A 27,261-nucleotide genomic window follows, 5' to 3' on the forward strand; every position below is an offset into this window, starting at 1 on the left:
CCATTGAGCAAGCTGCCCGTATCAGTGGACTGTGCTTTTCTCTAGATCATGTCTGAGGTCAAGATTTAACCTGGCATTAAAAAGGTCTATGAGAAAACACACTTCAGTGAGCTGACTTCTTTGCTTGGTGATCTCCCTAATGGCTTGCTTTCTCCTCTCCCTGTTCTCTGGGGATCTAGGTTAAAAACATAATGACATGGCTCTTACAAAGAGCTCTTTAGCTTCTTGATTCTAAGTAGCTGCTTGTAAGGGCTGTTTTCTATTCCTTTCAAGGTTTCTTTACATGAGTTAAAGTAAATAATTTATGGTTTTATTAGTATTACACTTCTAAGTGATAAAGAAGTGAAGTGTCAGCTCATCTGTTTCCTGATGAGGATTTTCATCTGCTTTTGACGGCTTCAGAATAGCTCAAGTTTTGTGAAACTCAGAGATGCACTTTCAAGTCCACATTTCCTGATGGTTTTGTTGTTTCTTTGCTCGTTTGGGTTGCTGTTCTACCTTGGGGTTTGTAGCCATCATATGGCTATCTCTGGAAGATGCCCGGAGCTGATGATAAAATACTTAGTGTTTAAATCTGACATAAATATGCTGGAACTGAAATAACAATCTGCGGTATTTGTTCTTCGGCACATTCTGAAGTCCGTTAGCATTGCTATCAAGTCTAAAATGCATTCTCTTTCAGGGTTTTTACTTTCTTCTTTCTACTGCCTCAGCTTTTAATTATGGTTGTCAAATAGAGTACAAGCCAGATATGGCATTTAGCAAGCTCATTCTATCATCCTTCTCCTTTTCCATTTCATTTCCTATAGGCATCCACAAATGCCTTTACCAGTGGGTACCCCTGACATTTCCAAATTGCAGTTTGACAGTGTCAGAAAGAGTCATGAATTATTAAAATGTCTCAGCATCACAGAGGTTGGAAAATGACGTAGAACCTGACAAAACAAGCACATGCAGAAACAGAAAACCCCACCCAAGCATCCCCAAAGCAAGAGAGCACCTTTAAAACTTTCCTTTGAATTTGCTTAAAAGGCTTGAATAGTAGGAGAGATGCATGAGTCACTCTCCCTCTCTGTCTCTCTAGAACAGGAAAGCTAGCAGAGGGTGGAGGCATGTCAGCACATAGTGTGGTACACTTTAAAATATCAGCTGAAATGACTAGGCTGGAGAAGTGGGAGGACTGATATTAGTCACACGCTGTTACACAGTTCAGAAGATGAAGGCAGAAGGAATTACTGGACAGGCATATGCCACTTGGCCCAACCTTTTAAAACATGTATCTTCACTTCAGATCTCTTCACTGTTCTTCAGATTGCCTCTGTCTGCCTGTGAGTGAGATTCAGTATCTTGGCCATGCAGAGAACAGCTGACTGTTCTTAAGCTGAGATGGTGGAGTTTACCACATAGCAACTTCCATCCGTGGCCATTTTGTTTGGGCCTGTTGTTCCTTGTCTGCTGGACAAGCACAGGAGCTGTTGCTATCTTCGGGCTCCATGAGCATTGGTAGGGAGGATGAGGATCAGTGTAGGAGGCACCAAGATCATGGCGTGATCTCTGATGATTCCCTGCCTTGCTGCAAGCAGCTCTGTGTTAGCTGTCTGCACACTGAAGTAGCATATTCCCTGTTTCACTGTTCTTGGGATTTACAACATTATGCAGTAGAAAAATAAATGGCAGGTTTTTCTGGTGACCACAATAGACAGGCCAAGGGCTTGGATGTAAGCACTGCATCAGGCTTTGTGACTGCAGTAGTGACAGAAATGAATTTGGTTCAAGAAAAGAGGTGGTGCATCCTTTAGATGTGTGAGTTTCTCAGTTATAATGGAAAAAAGCTTACTGGGCACTGGAATCTTTCTAACATGTTGAATATTTTCTTCAGTGCCTGTGGCTGAAGGATTCTGAAGCACTTTACAAACCTCAGCTCACCTCTGTGTGCTCATCTTGCCCTCCAATGCATCTGAAACTGTTATTTAAATTACTTTATATGCAGAAATTAGGGTGGCCTGTCAAATTTTGCAAGAAACGTGGTCTCACAGACAGAAACTGAGCTCAGGAGTTTTCCATGTGTAAACTGCTCATCCATGTTAGCTCTTGATATACTGCAAAAATATCTTGAAGCCAAATAAATAGTAGAAATGAAGATTGCACGGCATAAGATCTTCCAAATTTACCTACAAGGCTCTGCATGTCCCATCTTTCCCAAGCTGTCTGTTTTTGATGGGTTATAGGTTGAGGCCACATGCCTGGTGCAAGGCAAGTAGCTGTGGCTGGTAGATCGGGAGGTCAAGTCTTTCTTGAGCTGAGGCATAAACTGCCTTTGTGAGTAAAACACAGAGCTGGCTGCTGTTTTGCCCGTCTCTCAGTGAAGTATGTCCCTCTACTTACACTTTTATCTATAGATGGAAAGACGTTTGTACTTAAATGAACTCATTGATAAACACAGACAACGGTTTGCTGGCCAGACCCTCTGCTTGGCCTTGTGAAGTTTTGCAGGATACAGACCTTTTGTGTAGCTGAATATTCAACAGAAGGTGTTTCATTAAGTGGCCCAGATTTTGTCTCTGTTCTATAGTGCTTTATCTCCCGGCAGTATATCTGATAATCTAATATAGCACATTTAACCAAGCCAAAAAGAAAACCTGCAACAGACCTTCCTGGTTGTCTGTGACTGTCTTGAGAAGTACTTCCACCACCCTGTGAACCGTGGTGGTTTTGCTCTTACCCAGATTGCAGCCTGGTCACCACGTGCAAGGGTTTCCTCAGCGCCACTCGCTGAGAAATATTTTCTGTCAGATAAGAGATCTTTAAAAAGAAAAAATATCATGATGATTTTCTCTAGTTTTCTGACAAATTCTGAAATTAATTATTGGAATTGCACCATTCCTCTGCCGTAATTGGATAGCTGGAAAGGATCTTAACAGCTGTCAGGAATTCTCAAATGAGTAGAATTGAGTGCTAAGGCTTCTGAAAGTGTTTATAAGTGAGCTCTACTCGCTGGTGTTATTAAATGATTTCATTCATTAGAACATCCAGAGTAGTTTGCCCTTCCTTCTGGTTAATGTGCTCTGTAGGTTTGCCACAGCTTTTTTATGGCATATGTTGAAATCTCCTTCCCAGAACCAGTACTTTAAGGATAATAATGGCAATAGCAGGCAGAGGAAAAAGACCCTCTTGCCTTTCATGGTGAAACTTGGCCCACTGAGTGCATTTGTTTGCTTTTCTGATTTATTTTCTCTTGATCAGAACCATCTGACCCTTGTGTTTAAAGGACCATTCTTTGCAGTTTGAAGTCTGCCTATTATAATATCAGTTCTGCAACCTGCAGTGAGAGGAGCAGGCAGATGCATGCTCAGCTGATACTTAACAAATCTGGCTCTCTTCTCATGCAGAATCCACACCTGGGGCATACCAGCAGTGTCCTTGGTCCCTATACAGGGGACAAAATCCAGGTTGCAAAGTTACAGATTCTCCATTTATCAGAATTTTCCTACATGTGCAAACTACTGTCTGCAGTTTTCCTACAGGGACCTTTCCTCCTTGTGTTTGGAGCTTTTTTGCTCAGTTTGAAATACATTTTCCTCTCTGCTGCACGAGAAAGCATTCCCAGCCTTTCCATTATGCATGCTGTTTTTAAAGGCAAAACCAAAAATATTGGATGCTAAGGGAAGTGTACCCAGCAGCATGAGGAAAATGTGCTAACAAGTCAGCCAGTATCCACCCATCTTGTGGACAGAACCAAGATCAGTGCTTCAGTAGTGAGATCATGCAGGCTTTGGGTGGAAACAAAGAGAAGCGAGATGGGGATTGCTGTGGTGTGTGGGCTCTGTGTTTTGTGTTCCTCAGATCTCCACTGTCAGAACAGAGCAGTTGACAGTTTGTGTTTACTTTGGTACAGTGTCAGAGCAGAGGGAGAAGCAGTTCTTCTCCTGGGGCCACGTTTCTTGTTCTTTGAGAGTGCAGTTTCATTTGTCAGTCGAGCTGGTCTAAGTTGGCTTTGCCTCCAAATTATATCCTCTTGCCCCTTCCCTTTTTCAGGCAGCATGAATGTGCTGTTGGTCACCAAGAGGAGGAGGCTGAAATCCAAATGTTTTTTTTTCCCTTGCCATGTGAGCTCCATGATCTGGCTGACTGCTGTGGCTCAGCAAAAGGAGCAAGAGTAGGAGATGACAGGTCCACAGCAGAACAGGTTCCAGGTTTAGTAGATTGTGAAACAATACCTTCACTGACAACTCCTGATTGAAAGAGTCTGTTTATGCTTAAAGTTCTACCGGCTTTCCAAGTGGTAAATTCTAATGACAAACAATTAATTGGAGTTACAGAAAGAGTCAGAAAGCAGCAGTCTCTTGTTTTGTGGCGGAGGAGCTCTCCTGTTGATGTGAAACTTCTTGATTTTGCCAAAACACCATTTTTCTATGGACCAAATGAAACCAGAAAACAGGTTCAGGGCAGCTCTTGTCACACACTGTTTTGGTAATTCAGCATCATTTAGGTACATAAACTGGGAGTTGAGCTCATTTGGAAAATGTGTCTTAATTTTTTGGTGGTGAACCATGAAAATGTGCTGCCTTTGTGGAGGGGTTACTAGTCAGAAAGAATAGAATTGTCACAAAAATTGCTGCTTCAGGTCTGAAAATCCTGGCTCTTAATTCAGAACCTAACCTCCTCTGAAAATTCCAGAACTCCTCAGACAGGCACTCGCCAGTTACTGAATTGTATAGATACATGCCTGGTTTAACTTCTGGTTTAAAATGTTCTGATTAAGGAGTCACTTTTGATTTACAGGAGTCTGAGATTAGAAACTGACCCTGGTAAGTTTCATCCTTGTGTGGTTTGTCTCTTCTTATGGGGTAAGTCTCTCATGTAAGCAAGTAATGTGTTAAAAGTGAGTATGGTTGTGTGATTGAAGTTTTCAACACAAACTTGTGCAGGGCTGTGTTAACTACACAGAGATTTTCCTTCAGTCAGCAACCAGGTACTTCTCTGAAAGCATCTTGTTTCATTGTGGCTTTGAATTCTGTAGTGAATCTGTTCAGGTGACCTCACAGCAGCATCCTACAGTCTGGCATGGTGGGTTGGAAGCAGCAACAATTTCTTCACAGCATGAACCTGCCACAGCTCTTCCTGGTTTTTCTTTGAAGTAGGTCAAGTCTGGGAGGACACTGTAGACCCCTCATTCATTTTTCTATTCTACCTTCCAGAACATGGAGTAGCGAGATCACCCACTTCATTCTGTGTGAGCACTAGCAGCTTGAGCGCAGGAAACGCAGGTAGTGCATGCTGGACCTAAATCAGAAAGCATCATACCTTGGCTTGATGAGGATAGTCTGCAAAAGGAAGCTCGTAAAAGAGGGGTTTCCATTCAGTTGTTTACAAATGATTCTTTTCAACTCTGTTCTGTGCCTTTTCTTTGGTTTTCTGGAGATAGGGGGACTATTGCAGGATGTTCATACAAACACGGCACCACAGCTAGGCTGGGTCACCATCTCATTGTCCAGCGCATGCAGCTGTGAGCTTGCAGTCAGAGTTGCAGGGAGCTGCCAGCGGCTGCTGCTGCCGTCACTGAAAATCCCTCCTGAACCCTTTCTGCAAAGTGCCAAACTTAGGAGGTCTGTCTTGACTTGTTAATGTGTAGTTACAAACCATGTGGGAATGTGATCTAACCAGCTAAATAATGCTTTAACCTGACTACCATGAGCACGTTGCTTACTTTCACGCTTCCATGCACGCTAAGTGATCACATCCTATATTCTGTGTTTCATATAGTTGTATTTAGCCTTTGATGGATCGGTGATGGAATCATCTTGAGCTACCAAGAGGCTGAATGCACTTGACAATGTTAGTAGCAGACAGAATAGATTTTGTAATGGAAATATGTTTCATCTACATGTCTTGACATCACACTGTCAATTGAAGTAATTGTTATTTTAAGTTAATATATGTTGGGTCCTTTGTTTTGCCTTGTGTGTGCATGTGTGTGTGCACCCAAGTTCTGATCTTGATCTTTCTGTTTGGAGAAAAACAAGAACTTTCAGCAAAAGTTACTCAGACTCCTTCCAGATGATAAACAGAATTTGAGCTAAGGCTCCTGTTAGCAGTGGTGCTCTGCCTCTTGTATCTGGCAGGCTCAGTCCTGAACCCTGACCCCAACACCTATTTGTACTTTGTACAGGTATTTCTCACATAGTGATCATCTTCTTGTACAACTGTTTTCTGCAGTTCTGACATGCAGGGGTTCACACGTAACCCAAGGCTTTTGTAGTATTACATACAACTATTTGAAATCATACCCACATGTCCAAAAGTAAACTAGCAGAAACAGAAAAGCAGTGGACTTTTTTTTATTTTCTTTTCTGTTTCCTTGATGTTCTGTGGTTTGACCAAGACCTTTCTATTTTCTTCTTTGAGTTGCCACCATGCAGGTTTTTTTATGTAGGCCTCTTTGGAACTGTTCTTGATGTCTGGGCTATTTAAGCCAAAGTTCTGTTCATTTTGTCCTGGTGGTAGCTACTTCACAGAGAGTACATTATTTCAAATTTGTGCTTGTCCAAGACTCTGCCTTCTGTTTTTTTTTTTTTGCCATAGCAGAATGAATCTGTTCGTTAGCCCAACCAAGTTATCACAGTTCAGCCATAGAGACAGGCAGCTTGGATTCCGAGATATAAAGAGCAAAGTGCCACTCTGGGAGTGTTGATTTAAGCCTTGTAATGCTTCTGTGCCCTTGTGTGGGCACCTGGTCTGCAATAGTGCTGGTCACCAGCATCTGCCGTATCGAACAGATTTGAGAGATTACTGTTTTGTACTGTAGGTGTGCAAATACAAACAGCTGCCAGGATTGTCCAAGCCAGTGGCTCTCAGCCTGACACATGAACTGAAAAGTTCTCCATGCTAAAAAGATAGTTGGGATGGGAAGCAGGGAGCATTCTTTTGCCTCATGTTGATGATTGTTCTGTCCCACTGCCAGACTTTTCAAAATCCTCATTTATCTATTTCTAGTCTCCTTTTATACTGTTTCTTATTAAGATCCTGCTTAATAAAAGCATTATTTCCTGCTTCAAGCAGGTGACCCAAGGAAATCTGCAAGCAGTCTATAAAGTTCTTTTTAGAGCAAAATCCAGGTGATATTTACCAGCAGATCCATGTGTAATTAAGCCTTAGGCCTCATTGGAGTGTCTGTCGCCGAGTTCTGGGGATTTTCTGTTTTCCTTCTCAAATAAGGATATTCTTTGAGTTGGGTTTACAAGCTGGTAAGAACAAGTACAAAATGTTACCAGTGTGTCATTTTGGATTTGATTCATAGCAAGGAAAAGCAAAGTTTCCTGTTAGAACAGGTATTCTCAAGTTTCACCTGCAAGTCTTGAATGAGGAGCCTAAAGCAAACATGTATAAATTTGTCACTGATAGGGGTGGGATTTGTCCCAAGCTACTTGACAGCTGGTCTTCTCCTCCTTTATTCATGATATTGCACAATTAGCCATTACATAAAGGTTTGTCATTAAATGCATTTCCAAGGACAGTATGTGTAACTTTCCCCATTTTACTGACTGAGGAAGTTAAGGTCTAGAAAAAGGAAGTGATTATTCACAGAGCCTGGAGAGGAAATTGAGTCCAGAATTCCGTGTAATAGACCATGTAGACAATGTTACATGCCCTAAAATAACCATTGCATTTCAGACATGCATTCCAAAGATATAAAATACCCATTGCTCTTCTTTTTAACTAGCTAACCCTCTTTCTTTCTTTTTTTCCAGCTGATATCTTGGAGTCAGGATGTGAAAACAAATGACTTGTAACCCAGCAAAACTTTTGGTAAGTCAATTAAATTTCATACAAAAGGAGTATGGTCAGTAATCCTGCTGTAAGGCTTTACTTACTAGTCAATTAGATGCAGTAGAACAGAAAGCATACAGCTGTTCAGTTAGACATTACTACTGACATGCTTGTGACAACAGGTGAAACTGTGACTGTCAACAGGCTTGCATGGAAGAGACAGCCCACTGCAGAGAAGGTGCAGAGGAAGTGCCAGGAAAATGGTGTTGGTGAAGCTGAGAATGCAGAAATCCCTTTATTTGCTCTGTGACTTCAGGTCTCAGCCCAGCTCTTTGAAACTGCAACTGGCAGAATAGTAATAATGTGTTGCCACAACAGCATTATCTGCCCCTGTTGATGTCCTGGTGCAAAACACAAACCTTAAAACAGCTTGGCTCAGAGCAGCTAAATGAGTTCAATCTCCTCTGTAAGCTCTTGCCTCTGTGGGGCCTTTACACAGCATGGAGAGGCTGCACCAGATGTTGACAGGTCTCTTGTGCACAATTTGTGTCCTTTTTGTTTATCTGCCATGAGTAAACTCAGTGGTCCTGGTCTTGTTCTTGTCAGAATCATCCTGTCTCTGATGGGTATTCTCTGAGGTCAATGGATGTTCCCAGTGCCTTGTGGCCTTCGAAGCTTAGTCCACTGGATTTGGGGAGTTTTTTGCTGTTAATTATTCTGGAGCCAGGGGCTACAGTCTTGATTTTGTTTTCTGCTGTAGTTGAATCTGAGTAAGGAGTCCCCATTTTCATTCATTCTTTCAATCCACAGATACAAAAGACAACTCTCCATTGGCTGTAAATCAAGACTGCCATGGTCATTTAAAGTCAGAAAATGGGATGGCTGGAGGAGAGCTGGCGGGGTCCTGCAGCTGTTCTTACATCCATTCTCAAATCGAGTTTCTTCAGTTAGTAGGAAGATTTTGTGCAGAAGGACTTGGTAGAAATCAGGTTGCACAAATGCTTTTTTCCCAGGAGCTTCCATAAGCTGCATTATTGCATGTTATTTTATTCCTCTTTTTTTTCTCTCTCTATGGAGCTGCAAAAGTGACAGCACTTTAAATGGAAAGATTTGCAGCAAGCCATCAGTCATTGTGCATGGAGGATGGATCTCCTGGTTTAGTCTTGCTCGTGCTTCCATAAATCAGCATAGCTAAAATATTTGTGGTTGTCTGTAGGAGATTTATGCAGGTGGGAGATTAGAGTCAGTCTGTCATTTTTGTGGGGGAAGTGAGAGATGGAACGGGCTGGGGAATGCTGGCTTGCAGGAAGGAAGGATTTATATTAATGTTGGTGGATACTTAGGGGTTCCATAGAGACAACTAGCAAAAATCCTATATGCGTCTGTGTGTGCTCATGTGTATGCATCCCTCTGATTTGGAAGCAGGCTGTTGTTCCCCTGCATCATTTTTTAGTTAGTGGAGTCAGAGATGTTGTGAGGAAAGGAAAGTTTCCATACATCTGCCATCAGACTTGGTTTTCTGTTTTCTTTAGGTCCAGAGTGTTCTGTATATGGGTTACTATTGCTGACATATGCCTATCTTGCAAATTGGCTGTGTGAGGAAGTGTGTCCAGTTAAAAAGATCTCTTAGACTGCCTCTTGTCCCACAGTCACTGAATGGGAGCTTGGGTACTTTTGCTACTAATCATGACTGCATAAGTTCATCTGAGATGGGGATGAAGAGAAAGGAGGTGCATGCGAAATATGTATTCTAATATTGGCAGCAAAATCCAGGGCACATTTTCAGTTGCTGTGACACTGTGTGGCTCCACTGACCCTCATGTTGCACTAATTCATAGCAGCTATGACTGTGTGGCTCTCTCAGTCTCAGGCAAAGGCCAGGACTAAGCTGGGTGAAGGTCATGACTGTAGCTTCTCTTTTGCCTCATTACTAATGAGATAAGCTGTGTTCATAGAATCCCAGAATGGTTTGGGTTGGAAGGGACCTTAAAGCTCATCCAGGTCTAACCCCCCTGCCATGGGCAGGGACACCTCCCAGTAGACCAGGTTGCTCAAGGCCCTGTCCAACCTGGCCTAAGTGCTTGCTTAGTTTAGGCAAGGTTCAGCAGACAATGGGGAGGCTGCAGAGCCCCAAAACCTTGTAAATACATTTTGGAAAGCCTAAAAACCAAAAGCGCTACAGAAAACAACAGTGCTCAGGAGTTCTCCAGCCTTCTTTCTCCTTTTTCCCAATAGCAGGTTTCTGATTTTCAAAATACCTCTGATTTGCACACACTGATTCTTTTTCTCCCCCCAGTTTCACTTCAGACTGAGCTGTAACATGATACAAGCAGGCAGCAGCAGCAGCTTGCCTTCAGAGCACAGCCAAGGGTGTCCTGCGTCATTCCAGCAGACAAGTAGGCATAGTCCTGTACTGAATCCCTTTCTTTAGGATTTGAGGAAGGTGCAACTCCATCTACAGGGCTCCCAAATTCAGCACACAGACCAGTGGTACCAGGACTTGACTAGGTGAAAAATTACCCCCTAGTTCAGTAAGGCAAAATGAAAGACTCCATTGCTTTACTAATAGAAGAAAGATGCTTTGCCAGTACTATCCAATGGAAAAAAAAAAAAGCCATGAAAAGACACATTAACAGGTTTCTTGCAGCAGCATTGTTGTGCTTTGTCACTGTCATGTATTCTATTAAACTTCACTAAAAATCATTTCTAGGGCTGTGTGTAATAGGAAGGGACAGAGATCTTAGTCTTACATCAGATTTTTTTCCCATTCTCCATCTTTGCCAAGTCCTTATAAATCTTTGCAGTTGTAGAGACAGCCTAAAAAACTGCTAACATTTCCAACTACAGAGCATAACACTGAATAAGGAGAGTTGAAAAATTTCTGTCAAAACTGTGTTTAATGGAAAATAGAGTTTTGATAAAATAGCATTTTCACCAAAAATAGCTGCTTTCTGTGGAGAATGTTGGTTTTTCACTGCAATATTTTGACAGAAAATTTAAAATCTTGAGCTGAAGTATGTACAGCTGTTCAAGTCCGTCTCGTGCCACTCATATTTCTTCACCTCCTCAAATCTGAGGTATTTTGCCAACTCTTTGGTTTTTAACATTGTGATACTTGGGAGCTTTTGTCAAGCCCCCCTCTAGAGTCATGTCACAGGACTGTTAGCTTCATGTTTAAAAAGCTGAGTTTCTGTGGCTTTGGAAGTTGGGGGGATAAAAACCTCTTGAAAATGCTATCCAAGTACACCAGGAATTAGAAATCAAAGGAAGCAAACAAAAATTCTGTTTTATTGTTTCAAAGACTTCTCAAGGTTTTTAAGCCATTTCAAGACTGTTTCTCTCTAGAAAATGTTTCACACTCTAATTATTGTGAATACATTTCTCTGATAGTGCTTTTTTGCACAAGCTTCAACTGTGTGATTTGTTAACCAAATTATTTAAGGAATGTTAAAAAACACACAAGAAAAACACAAAAGAAAACCACCTTAATTTTGTGCTGTGAAGTGAGTGATGATGATGTATCCATTCCCAGGCTGTGGTAAAATCTATTGGAATTATGTAAAATATTGTGTGACTTTAAGATGTTGTGTGTGAGGGCATAGATAATCTAGCAGGTCGAGGTGAGCGCAGCAAGAGTTGCATAGAGACCCACTGGAAGGAGACAATGCACAGGATGCTCCCTCCACTCAGGCTGTGAGGAAGGCTGTGGTGCCAGCTCCCCCCCCAGTGTTTCTCTCCATGCTGGCTAAATGAAAGCAGCACTAGAACAGATACACAGTGTCAGGAAAAGATGCTCTGTGTCCTTTTCCTTTTCTCCTGATTCCTCCTGATCCCTTTCCATTCCCAAGCATCTCTGTTACACTGTTTCCATAGGACTTTGGGTTACAACCCGAAGATGTAGCTGTGTGACAGCTACAACAGGGTTCTCTCTGTTAAAATGACACCCTTGTTGCATGGATCGAAAGGGACTGAGGATGAAAAGCAGGAAAAGGGAAGCCTTGGAGACTTGTGGGCAGGAAGCATTGTTTTGCTTGTGCTTTCACTAGCAGTGACACTCCTCAGTGTTTCTTGTTACAGCTGCTATTGATTGGCTGAGATCCCTTTTTGAACTCCAAAGTTAAGATCTTGTTCCAGTGGTGGCTATGTGGAATCTACAAGTGCTGTTGTGTTTATCCCAGGACAATTGGAAAGTGAGGGTGCAAAATGGAGGTCTAATGAGCACACGGCTTTCTGGCGAGTACTGAATGGTGCTTGTTCCAAACTGGCCCTGGAGTCCCTTTCAGGAAGGATTCTTAACTGTAATGTTAATTTCTGCCATTCTTTTGGTTTGGGTGGGTTCTCTGTTCAGAAGGTAGTGGCCAAGTAGCAAAACTTTATTCTAGTAAGCATGTGGAAATCCTAGGCTGAGTCCATACTAGTAAAATCAAGGATGCCTGGGAATGTTCCCAGGAGTGTTCCTCAAATGTGGAATATGATACTGTGCTACTGAAGTGCTGGAATGTTTTTTGGCAGAATTTTGGCCATGCCAGCTGGTATTTTTCTGAAGTGTTCCCAGGTAGGGTTTGAAGTTGGAGGCAATTCCCAGTCAGGAGTGTATATGCAGTCACCCTGTTTCGGAGAAAGAATGGGATAATACCATTGAACACAACTCAGGGGGCTGTTTACATGTGTTTGTTTTAACTTGCACTCCAAGTGTCATGGTAGCCAATTCTGTGTTCAGTAATTGCCTTCGATCAGGCAGAAATACTTCTGGTCATTTAAAATGGTGTTCATAGTCATGAACTTTATGCAGCAGTGTGTGTGAATATATAATCAACTTTTGAACAGTAGGAATTATTTTGTGATGTTCTGGCTTTAAAGAAAGATCAAAGATGTGCTTTTCTAGAGCTATGTTCTTATGTAGTTGGAAGTTCCCAAACTCAAAAGACTCCAGTTTTGAGAGCTAATCTAGGAAAGAAATGTCCTAGGTTCATCTTTGTATTTATCTGAGGGTCCATGAAATGCAGGGTAGTGGCTAATGTAACATTCAGGCACTTGTATCTTGTAAAAAAGTGAAATAGGTGTGGGCTCAATATATAGATTGTGGGCATCTTTTTTGTATGTGTTGGTCAAAAACTAACAGTTCCTGTGGCTCTGCGTTTTACAGTTGTTTCAATTGATTACCTTGATGATAAATAGCTAGACTTGCATCTAATACAATAAGATATTTTATATCCAGTATATAATTGTAATATGATGACCAGGATCAAGGTTTTGCTTACGCTTTCTGAATAACTTGACATCTGCTTGATTTGTCAATATGAATTCAAAATGAGTATGTTTGTCTTTGGGTTCTGGGGTAGGGATTTGAGGGTTGACTCCGTGTTAATCTCTGGCAGGATCTTAACCCCATAACAAAGAATTGGTAGTAAATGGGCCCGAGTGATCCCGGTGAACGAGAGCATCTGGTGTGGTTAGAGGAGATGATGAACCAGTTGTAGGGCAAAGCTGGGAAGTGGAATGTGTGAGACATGAAGGAAATAACCACTCCAGTGATAGGAACTGTGCGCTTGCAGGAGGCTTTCCTGCCTGAGTAGCTTCACAGCTCCTTTAAATCAAGACATCAAGCAGGTGTCAGTTTACTGGTTTCCATGGTGACTGTTACTCTGATGTGCAAATGATGTGACCTCAGTGATCACTTGAGGACTGATGTAAACAAAACTTGGTGATGAGTTAAGTCCAACACTGTTGCATTGAGATCCTCACACCCTGGTCTTAATTAGTGGAAGGGAAGAAACTTTAGAGTGGCTCATCTGACATTTTACATCAAGAACCCCAGCTACTAACTCAGCCTCCTAGGATAGTTGTCCTCAACAGGGTACTTACAGGGTACTTCCCTGTGGAGTCACTGGCAAAGAGACAGACCTGAGCAGTTTGAAGGTTTGGAGCCCATGGCCATGAATGTGAGTCCTTCCAGTTGCTTCAGTGGCCTCCAAACCCAGCTCACAGAGCAGAACTTCAGCAGGCCAAGTTTCCATAACAAAATCACAGAGCTTGTAAAAGAAAATTTCCTAGACTTATTTGAAAGCCAGTTTTTGCACTGTTGGAGATGAAATGCCCATCAAGGTTTACAAGCCTTCCTGGTAAATGTTACCCATGTGGCGGGGGAATTCCCTGCAGGGGGTGGTGCTGAATGTTGAGGAAAGAGCTGTAATGTAATTGTGAAAGCATGACAAACCATAGAGGGTTTTCAAACGAATTTTCAGGTTCCTTCACAGCTTGGCTGAAGAGCAGCTGTGGGAAATAAACCTCCTGAGAACCTAAACCCCTGGGTCTAGCTCAGAGCTGCAGTTCTTCTGTAAAGCAGGGAACTGAAGCATTTCAGTGCTGGGGAAATGAAACTGGGCAGTGCTGTTTCACTAGGTGAGAAAGCAGGCTTTCTGCAGGGCTTGGCCTTTGTCACAGAGAGGTTTTCAAGATCTAGGAGGAAGGGAAGGTTACATTTCCTTTAGGCCTGACATGTCTGAGAAGGGAAATAATTTTGTTTAAAATTTCAGAACTAATCACCAGTGGCTTAATTTAGAAAGATACTGAGCGTTAGTTTTGAAGGTGTTGGGTCCCTGTAGCTGCCATGGAGTTAGCTGAGAAGAGACATCAGCGTTCATCAGATGATGGGTGAATGAAGATTTCTTAACTGTTGTCCTGCTCCAAACCAAAGGGTTCTTCTGTGATGCTGGACTCCTGCTTGGAGCTGGTATTCCATCACAGAAGCAAAAGCACTTTTCAGATCTGTCAGTGAAAACAGGGAGCTCTTGGGGTAGAAAAAAAGCTTGAACTAGGATCTGGAGAACAAAATTTAGGTGACCAAACAATGTTTATAAAGTGTTTTTATGGCATTACAGGCACTTCATAAATCAACTTATTTTTAACAAATGAGAGGAGGACCAGCCTTTTCTGTGTCTTTGCCCTGCTACGCTAAGTTACACAGTGGTGTGAAACTGGAGATGAGGCTTATGGAATCGAAGTAAGATGTTTCTGGACAGCATTCTGTGGAAAGTAATGCTGTAGAGCTGAGCCTGCAGCTTCTGAACGGCACTGCAGCTTCCCCAGTCACGCGCAGACCCGTTCTAGCAAAAGTCAAAGATAACTTTGAATTCTTCCTTCTTTTAAAGCTCCTGGGTAACCAAAGCTAACTTTGCCTGGAACAATGAGTTCAAGTCAGATAAATGCCGATATAGTGCATAATTACATATCTGCAACTTGCTCTTGAGCCTGGAGGCTTGTGAGATTAGCTGCTTCACTGGTTTGTGCTCCAGCCTTGGCCACTTGGCAGCGTGTTCTTTCCCTGCATCCCTGTAGAGGTGTCCGTGTGAGCAGCATTCAGGGAGATGGTGCAGCTGCCCAGCCGTGCTGTGTCCCTTTCCTCAGATTGTGCAGGGTATTTTTTTCTGGCAACCCTTTTACCAGAGTAGCTTGTATTTTGGTGCACCTGCAGGCCCCCTGAGCACAGGTAGACAACCTCCTGAAATATGTCAGTGGCACTGTCCCACTGAGGATTACAATATGCTTTCTAGGTGTTTTCTCTGTGTGTGGGACTATATTAAATATGGAGCGTGCTTCCCTTATGATTCTTTCCTTTATAAGCTACAGGTTTGCAGATTCATTTGTTCCAACAACTCATGAAAAGCTAAGGTGGAACAGACAATTTCTTAGAAAAGTGCATTATAAATTCGATCATGCTTTACAGTCAATTCCACGAGAATCCATATTTTCACTGGCCAATGATTTAAATTGAAATGAGACACCTCTATGTCTTTTGGAGGTCTGCAATTTTATCCTTTAATTGCCACTGTAATAAAGAGGTGGGTTTTTAAGCCTGCCTGTCGCTGTGATAACCTCATCTTCTCCTGGCCCCCTACAAGCCCAGCTTTTATCTCTAAAGCACCAAGTTCTTTGAAAGAGTTTTCATTTGTTCTCAGCTAGATAAGCAGTATCCTTGTAATATCCACTTGCCACACTGTCTTCACTGACGCATAGGGCCTGTGCGGCTAAGTCTTTATCAGATTAGCGCTTATCAGAGTGCACAAATGCAACCTGGACACTTGTATCTCCAGGGTTACATTAAAGACTAGTCTGCCCCATATGCTAACACAGGCTCCATTCAGCAAAGTGTTTAAACACATGCTTAAGCAAGTGTATAGTCCAGTTCAGTGGTAATACGATTAGTCTTTTCCTTTGTTAAGAATATGCTTAGATATTTCCTCAGATTAGAACTTGAGGTTGGCTGATTTACCTTATAAGTATATATCTTATAGGATGCATACATAGAATGTAGTTGTCAAGATGGAAATAGGTTCTGATGTTGCATAGCTCAATGCACCTATTGCAGGTGGTAATATTGGAAAAGGAAGCACCAGTTTCCCAGTAGTACACCAAGTTTTGAAACATGAAAAATATGGGCAGAGGAAAATGTGCTGAAGAAAGTGCTATTGTGCAGATGCACTGCATTGTAAACTCTAACTCGGATTTCATGCGAGAAGATGACTTACAGATAATTGAAATATGGTTTTCCCAGTGGATTCTTTTTCCTTAGTGTGAGTTCAAATCACGTGCACTTATAGCATATTTCAATCATCCATAGAATAGAAATCCAGCTATGACACCAGTGCTCTCTGCTAACAGTTAGTAATCAAAGAGTAAATGTAGTGGAAGGAATACTGGGTCACCTGTCCTCCTGCCCTCCAGCCTCAACTGCTCAGTATTGCTGTAGTTGCTGGTGTAACTGGGATTGACAGCTAACCAATGACTGTGGAGTTGTTACCAAGTGTGTTCTTGCAGAGGTACAGATGTTCAGCCCCAGGAGGGAAGAGCTTTGCTTCAGGAGTTTTCCAGTTTGTATTTGTGTTTGCTTTGGGGAAGAGGAGTCGAAGAGCTAGAAGCCCTGGAACACTGGCAGTGGTTGTAGGTCATGACCTGTGACAGTGAGTCAAAAACTTGCCTTGGTGATTTCTGCCAGATGGCTTAGGGCTTTGCTTCCCCAGAGACCCAGCTGCTTGCAAGAGAGAAAACCAGGACTTTGGGGAAAGAGGGGTGAGAATATGTTTGGGTTTTTTTCCCAGAAAAAAATTCCTGGATTAACAGGTATCACTTGTGGCATAGAGATGCATTTGAGGTGCATGGAAATACCAGTACCACTTACGACTTTCATACTCACCCTACTGAAAGTGTCAAAAAAATAAAGCTGTTTGTATACTTGTATCCTTCTAAAGTGGGCAGAAAATACTTCCAGATATGCAAGAAAAGCACCAATCACAACAAGATGCTGAAAATTTAAGGGACGTGAATATCCCTGCCTGCCTTCCTTCAGTGCAGCCAGTTCTGTCTCTACCAGTGAGTGGCTAGCATCTGATTGCTTTGGTCACCTGAACTGTAGATAAGGAAAAATTGGGACCAAGACATTTGATATGTTCTTGAAGAAGCAGCTTTCTGGTTTACTCAAAGTTTTTGTTAACTTTCCATTCACTAGTTCTGTGAATCCACTCTGTGGTAGGTGTGAGCCTGTCACAGCTTCCTGTTGGGAATCTGTGCTTTTTCTACCCTCAGATGTGTGGTTGATTTTTGAACTGCAGAGATCCTTGGGCCCATCTCCAGTGTGGCAGCCAGGATAACAGCCATTATACATCGTAAATGCTGAGTTTCGATACATATACTTTTTGTAAATGATTAATAGCTGCCTTAGTAAATGATTGTTAATCCTAGTGTGTGTAGTCCCTGACCTGTAATATGTTTATAATGTCTGTGAATAGTTTATTGCTTCCATATAAACTGCTTATAAATGGAAACTTAGTACAATGTGTGACTAAGCATGGGGACAGAAGTAGAGGACAGGACATCTTGGCCTCTGTTACTGGGATCCACTGGATTCTCATGATGCAGCAGGGATGTGAGACCCTGTGTAACTCTGAGAGCAGAGGCAGGAAGTTGTCTCCTTTTGCATGTGTGCTGTTCAGTGTACGTTAGCTGGAATTTGTCAGAGCCCTTTGGTCTTGTAATGTCTATGGAATTTATCTTGAGGATACAGATAAGAAGGTATTGTGATGACTGGCTGCTGGAAGAAAGTGGGCAATACTGCCTAAAAAAAATACTACCAGTTTCAGTGCTAGAAGGCACTGGATGGCTCTTGGAGGAGATGTGTTGTATTCCCAGTGCTGAGCTGGGTGGTGCTGGAAGAGTTGGTGCCTTCCTTTCTCAGCGCCTTTCCTTCTCCAGCTGCTTTGTTTGATATATCTGTCTATGTCACAAATGGTTTGGGGCTGGGTCTGAACCTCATACTCCATCCTTCAGGGACTACGCACATGTATATAAGCTGCAATATACCAAAATATGAGTAATAGAAATCACAAATATAGTTCAGTATAATGATGCTAAACAGGTTTTCCTTTATTTTCTCTTTCATCTAACAATGCAGTGGAGCCTAAGAAGGAGAGAAGGGGTATGAGCAGTTCTGTTCAGCTTTTGCAGTGCAGTTTATTTAGCACCTCTGCAGGATTTAACGTGGTAACTCTTCAAAACTTGGCACACTAATCAAAGGTAGAATGTGATACATGTGTCTGGTAAACAGATGTTCCAGCCTTCCCAAACTGCTGTGAAAGTGTGCATCATTCTCAATAAATATGGAAGTAGCTGTGGCTTTGGAAGCTTTAGTTTCCTGGATGCTTTGGACCTCTATTCCACTTTTGCAGTTGTGGCTGTGGTGACCTAAAGATACAACTAAAGCATAGTTTACTCTAATAGACAATACCTTTTATTAAACCAACCGATAACATCAGAAAAATCAATTTGCGTTCAAGCAGCTCCTCCTTCTATTTATTAATACTTCAACTATTACACCTAGCCAAAGACTGGACATAATGCAGAAGGAATCTTCTCTGTTGTAGGCTTCTGACAGTTAAGTGCATCTTGTGGCTTTTTCATACTAGTTTATCTCCTGTAAGAAATAAGGCTAGAAGTCCTCTTAGGAGGGTTTCATTAAAGTGTTGGTGATACGAAAACACAGAAACTTGCAGTAAAATTGGTATTTAATGCATTGTCAAAACTGTCTGAAATTAGGTTAGTGAAAATGAATCCATAGAAATTGCAATCTTGTTCTCCTTTTTGGAAGGAAACCACTAGTGGCCCACTAGTGGTGTGATAGATCAGGAACGTTTACTGTCAGGATTCTCTTTGTACTGGTAGTGAAAAGGTGCTGCATGCTTTAATACTGGTGATAGACATCTCATTGCTGCAAGATCACCAGAAAATACCTAGAAGGAAGAGCTGCAAGGCTCAACGACAGAGTAATTCAGCAAGCTCAGCAGAGGAAGGGGTTTTGTTTAGAGTATTCACTGTCTGGCTTTTAACTTGACTCACTTTAGGCAGCTGGTGTTCAGAAGAGCTCTCCAGGTGCTGGATGGCCAAAATGAGCCCCTGTCCTTGACTGATTATTTTTTTAAAGTAAAACTTGAAATGGGCATTCTGCCCAACACCGTGCCTGAAGGGTGCAAACCCCAAACAGAACTTGTGAGTCTGCGATGAGGTCTGAATGAAGAATCAGAGGGAGGAAAGCAGTGCCGTACTGGATGAGTCTCATGGCCTGTCCTCTGCTGTAGCACACCAGCCCAGTGGGGGAGCTCAGTGGGGATTTCCAGCAGGAGTAAAACTCCTACTTTTTGGAGGTGTAATTCAGACTTTCTCATTATCTGATCTCTGGGTTGGTTCATTCTTTTTCCGTGTAGCTGGCTATCTATCACATTTGACAGAGAGATTGCTATGACAAAATGCTAAAAGCTCTTGCTCTGGGCTATTTTTAATCCACTGCAGGTGAAAGATCAGAACACATTTTTGCAAGATTTATGGGCCAGTGTTGTGCTGGGCACCATAAATGGGAGTTGACAAACTACAGGACACGAGGTTTAAGCCATTGACCTCTGACATTAGGAGTCATCACAACTGTATGTTATCACATTTGTGTTCAGGAGTTAAAGGCTTTTGCTCTGAGGGAGTCTTGTAAATGCTTAGCAGAGGTACAGAAATGCAGTTGTTACTCAGTCTTTAAGCTTTATTGTTGGTGATGAGTAGTTAAATCTCTCAGGCCACTGTGGATTTTAGTGCAGAATATTTGTAAGTCATCATTAAGTCTTTGGGTTGTTTGTGCAGAATAACACATCTGGTTTTCTTGAGGAGGGTGTCGCTGCTCAGTGACAGTTCAGCTTGAGCAGACTCAGCACTTTTTGCTGCTCCTTTAATAGTCTAGTATTCCAAGCTACTTCCCAACTCCAGAATCTCTGTTAACTGGGTCCATTTGTGAAACAAAAGCCCTGCTAAAGCAAAAAGGCTTTGGGATGCATGGGACGCTGTTCTCAAATCAAGTATGTACTTCAGTGTTCTGAACTCAACCCCAAAATCCTGCAGTGCATCGTAATGCGATAGTGGGGGGAGGATGGGTGCGTGCAGCTGCGCCTCTGCCTCTGACACAAGCATCTAAAACACTAGCAGGCCATTTTAGAAAGCAGGGAAGAGAGGAATGAAGAGCGGGTGAAGCTGACAGAGCAGAAGGTGAGTTGGAAGTGATGACTGAAGGGAAGGCCTGAGCTTACTGCAAGTCGAGGCACTGCTCTTGACAATCACCAGGCTGAGACCTGTCCCGTGTAGAGGATCACAACATCCCATTGTCTTTATTGCTGTCTGGAAATTCTTCAGGCTTGTAGCTGACCAGCTGACCCTGCAGGTTCAGGGGTAGGCTCTGTGCAGTGTTGAGTTCATCATGCAATGCAAGCTTCCCAAATTATATGTCATTCTGAGGGGCACAGAACCAATTAGCATATGGATTTGTTCTGCATGTGCAAATCTTTTCTTGGGCTAAGGAAGTGTCATTCAGAGACTTGGCTGAAGAAAAGAAGAAAACAGTTTAATCTTATATTGTAATTGTCATCCTCTGACTAATGATAAGCAATATTATGGCCTGCATATCGGCTGTAATTAAGCAGTGAGACACAACAAGGTGTATGTTACAGAGAGATAACACAGTGCTTAAGAGCCAGTGACCTGCAAAGCACATTATCTCCCAGCTGCACAAGCCCTACATAGTCAGTTTGTACACGTTGTGGTGGCAAATCCACCAGCCCCTCTTCCCCACCTTTATTCTGCTTTTCAAGGTGCAGAAACTGTGAAGAATTCTTGTGTTACTGGTTGTGTTGTGTGATGTTTAAAAAAGCTCCCTTTTTATATCAGTCAATTTCTGCACATGTAATAAGCCAGTATGAAGCATTCCAAGTTCTCATTCAGTGGAGCTCTGGGAAATTAGCATCACTTAAAATGAGCCCCTTCAGTGTTTTGTTAGACAAGTAGGTATGGAGCATGCAGGGAAGGATCCAAGCACCACTGACAGCAACTCTTTGTTTGCTCCGGGAAAGGTTTTGTGTTGTTTTCAAAGATAGCAGAGGGAGCTTTTTGCTGGAACACAGTGTTAGATGGGACTTGTTTCAAAGTAAAATTGATTTTTAGTTAGAATTAAAGATTGGAAGCATGAAGCTCGTACTGTTTGTACTAAACATGAAAGCCTTTCTTATCAGAGTACCACTGCACATGTAGGTGCCTACATAGGCTGACCAAGCTGATGCTGCACAAGTGACTTGAGTCTTTGAACAATCAGATAAATGTCTTGAGGCTTATTCCTTATCTTACCCCTAATGAAACTTTGCAGGGTCAATAACTTGGTTAATGTTGATCAAATTTTCAGTTTAAGTTCAGTCATGGATGTGGATCTACAACCTCTTGATATTGGGCAGCTACATATGCTTGTAAAATTAATACAAAACACAGTAGATCAAAGTGCTTCATTTTGTTCCTATGTCACAGTCTCTTACACTTCCTTATTCATGTTGTTTCTCCCCCCCCCCCCCCCCCATACAAATTGAATTCCAGATAGCAAATTAGAATGTCACTGTCATCTGTAAGCAAACTACTGACAATTTAGCCTAGGCAGAGGGAGAAAAGCAGCAGTGAGCTGAGGTAAGAAGTGTCTTATCTAATGTCTGTTAGCCAATAATTGCCAGAACAGACTATGTATTTTCTGATTTCCCAATTTTATGGTAATGTTCCTCTTTGAAACAGGTGGATACTTCTTTAGCCAAATGCAGGATTTCAGCAGTGCAGAAGGACAGTCCTCTCATAGCCTGGTCAGAAGCAGAGATGGGTTACTGGGGTTTGAATAGCACTTAGCCTCTCTGGACACTGGTGTCAGTTGGATGTCCTAGATATTGCTGTATTAAAAGCATAAAGTTAGGCTTAGTGCAAGAACAGAGAGACAAGGCAGAGGCAACAGAGACAGATGTCTCTTCCTCAGAGCCCTTCTACTGGGTGAGACTGTTTCTGATGACAGCTGTAGCCCTGTAAATGCCTGCTAGATGTCTGGTGATAATCCATTCAAAGCAATTACAAGGCATCCGTCACCAGCAGGGTCTGAGCCACAGGCTTCTTATCTGGGAAAATTGATGGAAGAGAAGAGGGGAGTGAGGGAAGAAATCAATGCCTTTCACCAATGTTATCTGCCAAATTGAATTAAGCAGCATGGGATCCCTGCTTTACACAGTGCAAGAGCTGGAGCTTGAAGAGTCTGTTTGTAGTTAAGCTCAGTTCATGGGCAAGGCAGGTAGGAGCTGAGGGTTCGTTCTCCTCACTGGCAATTTCTTGGGCACCTACTAATGTCAGTGGAACTTGTGTGTGCAAAAGGAGTTCAGAACTTAGCAGCACCCAGAGCCTTTAACCTGGTAGCACCACTTGTGACTTTTGTGTCTGCTCATGGTCTTAATGTATCTTTTCATGTTCTTCTACTTTTTTTTCTGGGTGTAGCCAAGAGTATCTCATTGCTCGCCACATCCCAGTTTATACAGGCAAGGGCTGTAGAGAAAGCAGCAGCAAAGATAACGCTAATGGGTTCCCCGGAGGCAGTGCTAGTGAAACTAGTGTTTAGAAGTGGTGCACGTGCTGAGTCTGTTGGCAGCGCAGCCGTGCTGCGCAAGCATGTGACCCAGTACTGAGATGTACTTGAGAGTTCATGGCTCTTGAGGTCAGGAGGTTTTGGGTGGGGGTTTTAATATGCAAGGAAATACAGCTTATTGCTGTGGGGTTTGGTGGTTTGCTTCCCTGAGTGTATCTGCTTCTCATTGCACTTGCCTTATGGGTTGGAAGGATAAATTTCAGTTCTGTATGTCTAACTGCGTACTCATTTTGCCAAGCACTGTTGAAATCCAGGAGTGAGGTTCAGGAGAGTTTAACAGAGTTACCAGCTGCAAAGCGACACTTTCCCTTCCTGGGTTGGCAATTGACATTTCAAAGGCCACCAGTATATTTATGGAGCTGTTCAGTAGGTGCTTCCTGCATGGTATATAAGCAAATATGACTGTAGATCCATTTAGACAACAGCAGGGAGATTGTCACTTAGGATGCTACAAAACAGAATCTATTTGTACTGATCAAACCAGTTTTGTCTGTGGGCTGTGTGGCCAACAGCTTGTTAGTGCTTGGTATAGTACCTGTTTTTAGACCTTTGCCTCATGAAGTAGGGGTTTAATGCCGTTTTTTTTGACAAATAGCCAGCAAAGGAGTTCCTGCAGCTCCAGAGCATCTGCTGTTACTGGGTTTGGAATGGAGTCCTGTTGACAGCCCATGTGCCTGCTCTTGGTTTGTAAACTCAACATCATGGGTTTATGATTTTCTTCACAAAAGCATAGTGATAACTCAAACATAAAGTCTTTATAATATTTACAGAAATGAGCAGATTTTGGAACAAATCTGACCTCCTTTCAAGGCAGTAAAACCTTGGTTTCTTTTTGCCCATGTAGGTTCCCTCTTGTGTTGCAGGGTTTTTCTCCTGCAGTTGATGCGTACGTGCGATGAGAGAGTTGTCATCTGGGGAGAGTGCTGGGGGCTGGAGGACCAGGACAGCTTAGGCAGAAGAGGCTCTGGGGACCTAAAAGCATAAAATCCTCAAGGTTCTGGATTGGAGCTGACTCGGCAGATGCAAAAGTAAGTTGAAGCAGATGAGCCAGACAACTTGTGGGTACCAGACAGAACAGTTCACCTAAACCAGGCCAGTGCAGAGATCTGTGGAAACCTTCCGCCTCCCAAGTAAGTGTGTGTGGGAATCTGCATTGCAGTCAGGTGAGCTTAAAGTGCACATAAGCCATCTAATAAAAATTCCCCCAGAGTATATGTCACACAGCTGTGTTTCATTGTATTTGTGCTCTCTTCCTACTGACAGCGCCTTTGGAGCCACATTACTCACATCTCATCATCAGCTCTGACATTCCTGGCTTTTTACTGCTTCCCTGGTTCCTATCATCTTCTGCAAGCTTTATACCTTCCTTGCACACTGGCCAAGGTGTATTTCTGTAGTATCTTTTCAACAAATGAACATGGGAGCATGTAAAAAGCAGTTTGGATACCACGGCAGTAACAAGGGCTTTCCCCTTTTCTACTGAAAATCCCTACCAAGCCTCTACTCCATTGTTTTTATGGGTTCAGTTTTCCGTTTGCTCCATCTGTTTGGTATAAAGGGTGCTGCTTGCACTAAAATGGGAAGGACTGAGGTGCAGTGCTGAACTAGTGTTTAATCCTCTTTCAGAGCATTTTTGTTTACAGTGCATAGACCATGTTCAGAATGAGCAGCTCCAAGAGTATGTACATGGGCTTGGTTGGGGGTTTTTTTGTTTCCCTTTTTTCCGTGGTGGCTGTTGAATGAGCCATGAAGATGTTTTACCTCAGGCCTCAGGAAATTTGACTTTGGTTTCTATGTCCAGCAGCTGGTTTGAGCATGGGGCACTTCAGCTCATTTGGCTGCTGATCTCCCCCTCCTTCCCCCCTTTGTTCCTGTTGAATGAAAGTTCATCAGGGCAGGGCCTGTAGCTTGCTAAGGACTTGTTGGGAACTGAGCACAGAGGGGCTGGGGCCCCTGTTAGACTTCTAAACTATTTCCACTTTGTGAAATGAAGTTGAACTCAAGGGGTACTTCAGCACGCCACAGTCTGCAAGGCAGGTTTCTGTGTGCACTGCCAGCATTAGGTGAACTCTGAGTATCAACTGGTCTCAAAGGAGTTTTGTAGTGCTCGGGATGAACAGATCCCTGGATTGTAGGTTGGGGACTGGGCAGCAGTTTACTGAGCCGTGCTCCTTACCTGTGGCTCACTGCAGTGATGGGCAGTGCCTGAACTGCAGCTGCATCGGTGGAGGCACGTTGCCAAAAGAAGGGCTACACAAATCCAGGTGAGGTGAGGAATAATGGAGTAAAAGAAAAGCTTTCTACGAGTAACCATGAGTGGTGTGGACACCTCCCTTTCTTGCTGCCCAGTAAGAAACTCTCTGGCAGGTACCACTTAATGCCTTTGCCTCTTCCCAGTATGTCCCCAACTGCCTGTTCACTCACAAACCACTTCTGAACACCTCATTTCCACTGTGAGATGAAACTGGCACCCTTGATACACAGCTGCAGCTGGCAAAGGAGAAGCTCTGGGGGTTTTGTGTGATTTTTGGTTTTATACATAAGCCACTGGGGAAAAAACTAAGATAGTAATGGTGTGGGTCTCTTCAAATTTTGCAAGCACTAACCCAGAGCTCTGTGGGATCTCTTACAGTCACCTCGGGTGTACAGCTCCCATTGGACAGTCTTGTGCTCAGGACAGTGGAGGAGGCAAATGAAGTACACGTTTTCTTGCTTTGTGTGTTTGTGCTTGTAATCTAGATCAGTTAAATGAAAGCTCCTAGCATAGAGTAGCCAGATAAATTTGGGATAGCTGAAAAGGGATAGTCCAAGCATAGGGATGGAGTCCAATAGGACTGGATAGCTGGATTTTCAGGCATTGGAGATTTCCATATGCAAGGCCAAGCCTTAATTCCAAGTTAGCCTCAGCTAACATCAGAAGGGGACTAAACCAAACAAGGTTTACTCCTAAGCTCTTGCAAACTCTGGCAGTGCAGCTTTGCTGCAGTTGGTCCCTGGTGAAGAGCACTCATTCAGAATGCACAAAACTGAACACATCCTGGGCAGTTCTGGCAAGAGCAGGAGGGGCATTGCTCCGACTGCCCCTCACAAAGCAGGCTGCAGTGAGTCACAAAGAGGAAGCAGAGATATTTTTGTCTAAGCTGTTTGATCATTCCCTGGCTTTTCCGATGTTTTACAAGGGCATGTTAAGAAATGTACCAGAGCTGTGGAAATTCTGCAGCCATTTCTCAGAAAACCATGAGAGAATGACTTTAACATGTTTCCATCTCCTGCTTTTTTGCATTTTTCCCCTCTTGTATTTCTTTTTCTTTGACCCAGTACGAACTTTTATATGCTTACAGCTCTCTGCATTCAACAGACAGTTCACTGCAGTGCTGGACTTCCCCCATGAAGCAGTACACATCGCTTCCAATGGAATTCCATTCTCCTTTACCATATCATCATGTGCAGACCTGAAAATGGCTCTGTTTAAATGATGCCTTCAAGAGGATTATACCAGGCTGTGTGGGGAATAGCATGAACGAGGTGCTGTCTTGACTCAGCTGCAGGTGGTTGGTGCACCTTGGCCCATTGAAGGTGGTAAGGTGATTGATTTATTTTTTTTTTTGGGGGGGGGGGGGGGGGGGGTTAGGTATGCCAGAAAAGCTAAAGCACAGCAGGAAAGCTGAGCATCCCTCCAACATCTGCAATTGCAGTGCTCTTTCCACCTACAGACAAAATGGGGTTTGGTGGTGGGTGTATGTGAGGGTGTGTAGATGTGTCTATCAGAGGATGACTATGTGGATGAGTTCCATTGGCCTGCAAGCTACAATGGGTTAGACAATTTATAAGCCTTGTCTTATATGACTTGGCTGCACATGCACTAAATCCCCATCTAGTAGAATTAAAATGCAGTAACATTTCTGTCACCATCCCTCTGTGGTGGCACACATCATGTGAGGCACTAGTGAAGGTTGTGCCTGCAAGTGTCCAAGCCAGGGACATCACTCATCTCTCCCCAGGAGGCAACGTCCCCCATCTCACACCTTCCCTTGGGGAGCTTGGCCTGGGCCTCCTTCCCAGCACTGAGGTATGGCCAGGGCTTTACCAGCACGTGGTCACCTCCACTGGTGCTTTGCAGACCTCTCCATGCACAACACGCACAAGGCCAGTGGCAGTAACCATCGGGTACACCCGTGCGGGTATCTAGTTCCTGTCTGTGCAGGGGGTTTAACTTCAAATGACAAAGCACTGGCCATTCGAGCAGGTACCTCACCTGCTGTGGGACACGGGGACGCGCTCACCCGAACACTTAGCTCCAGCACAGCCAGGCCAAAAACCAAAGCACTGCTACTGATTCTTTTCTGGACAAACAATTTTATTTTAGGTAATGCGTCTATACACTGTACATTCAGTCACTGTGGTATATAAGCATAGCTATTTTCATACATAATCTCATAAAGTCCTTTATTTTACAATATTATCTGCTTCGAGGGGAG

General features: G+C 43.1%; 1 long non-coding RNA gene across 1 annotated transcript in view; it reads left to right on the forward strand.

The window, feature by feature from the left end:
• The window catches only part of LOC134161602 (uncharacterized), a 118,887-nt gene extending 93,918 nt beyond the window's left edge, over positions 1-24,969 (forward strand). Inside the window, exons 13-16 of the long non-coding RNA XR_009964047.1 lie at positions 7,749-7,806; positions 19,606-21,795; positions 21,898-23,149; positions 23,628-24,969. This is a non-coding gene — a long non-coding RNA (uncharacterized LOC134161602). The remainder of the gene's footprint in view (positions 1-7,748; positions 7,807-19,605; positions 21,796-21,897; positions 23,150-23,627) is intronic.
• Positions 24,970-27,261: the final 2,292 nt, after the last annotated feature.

The sequence above is a fragment of the Pezoporus occidentalis genome, unplaced genomic scaffold (assembly GCF_034315485.1).
Source record: "Pezoporus occidentalis ecotype Australia unplaced genomic scaffold, CSIRO_AGI_Poc_V1 ctg176, whole genome shotgun sequence".
Lineage (NCBI taxonomy): Eukaryota > Metazoa > Chordata > Aves > Psittaciformes > Psittacidae > Pezoporus > Pezoporus occidentalis.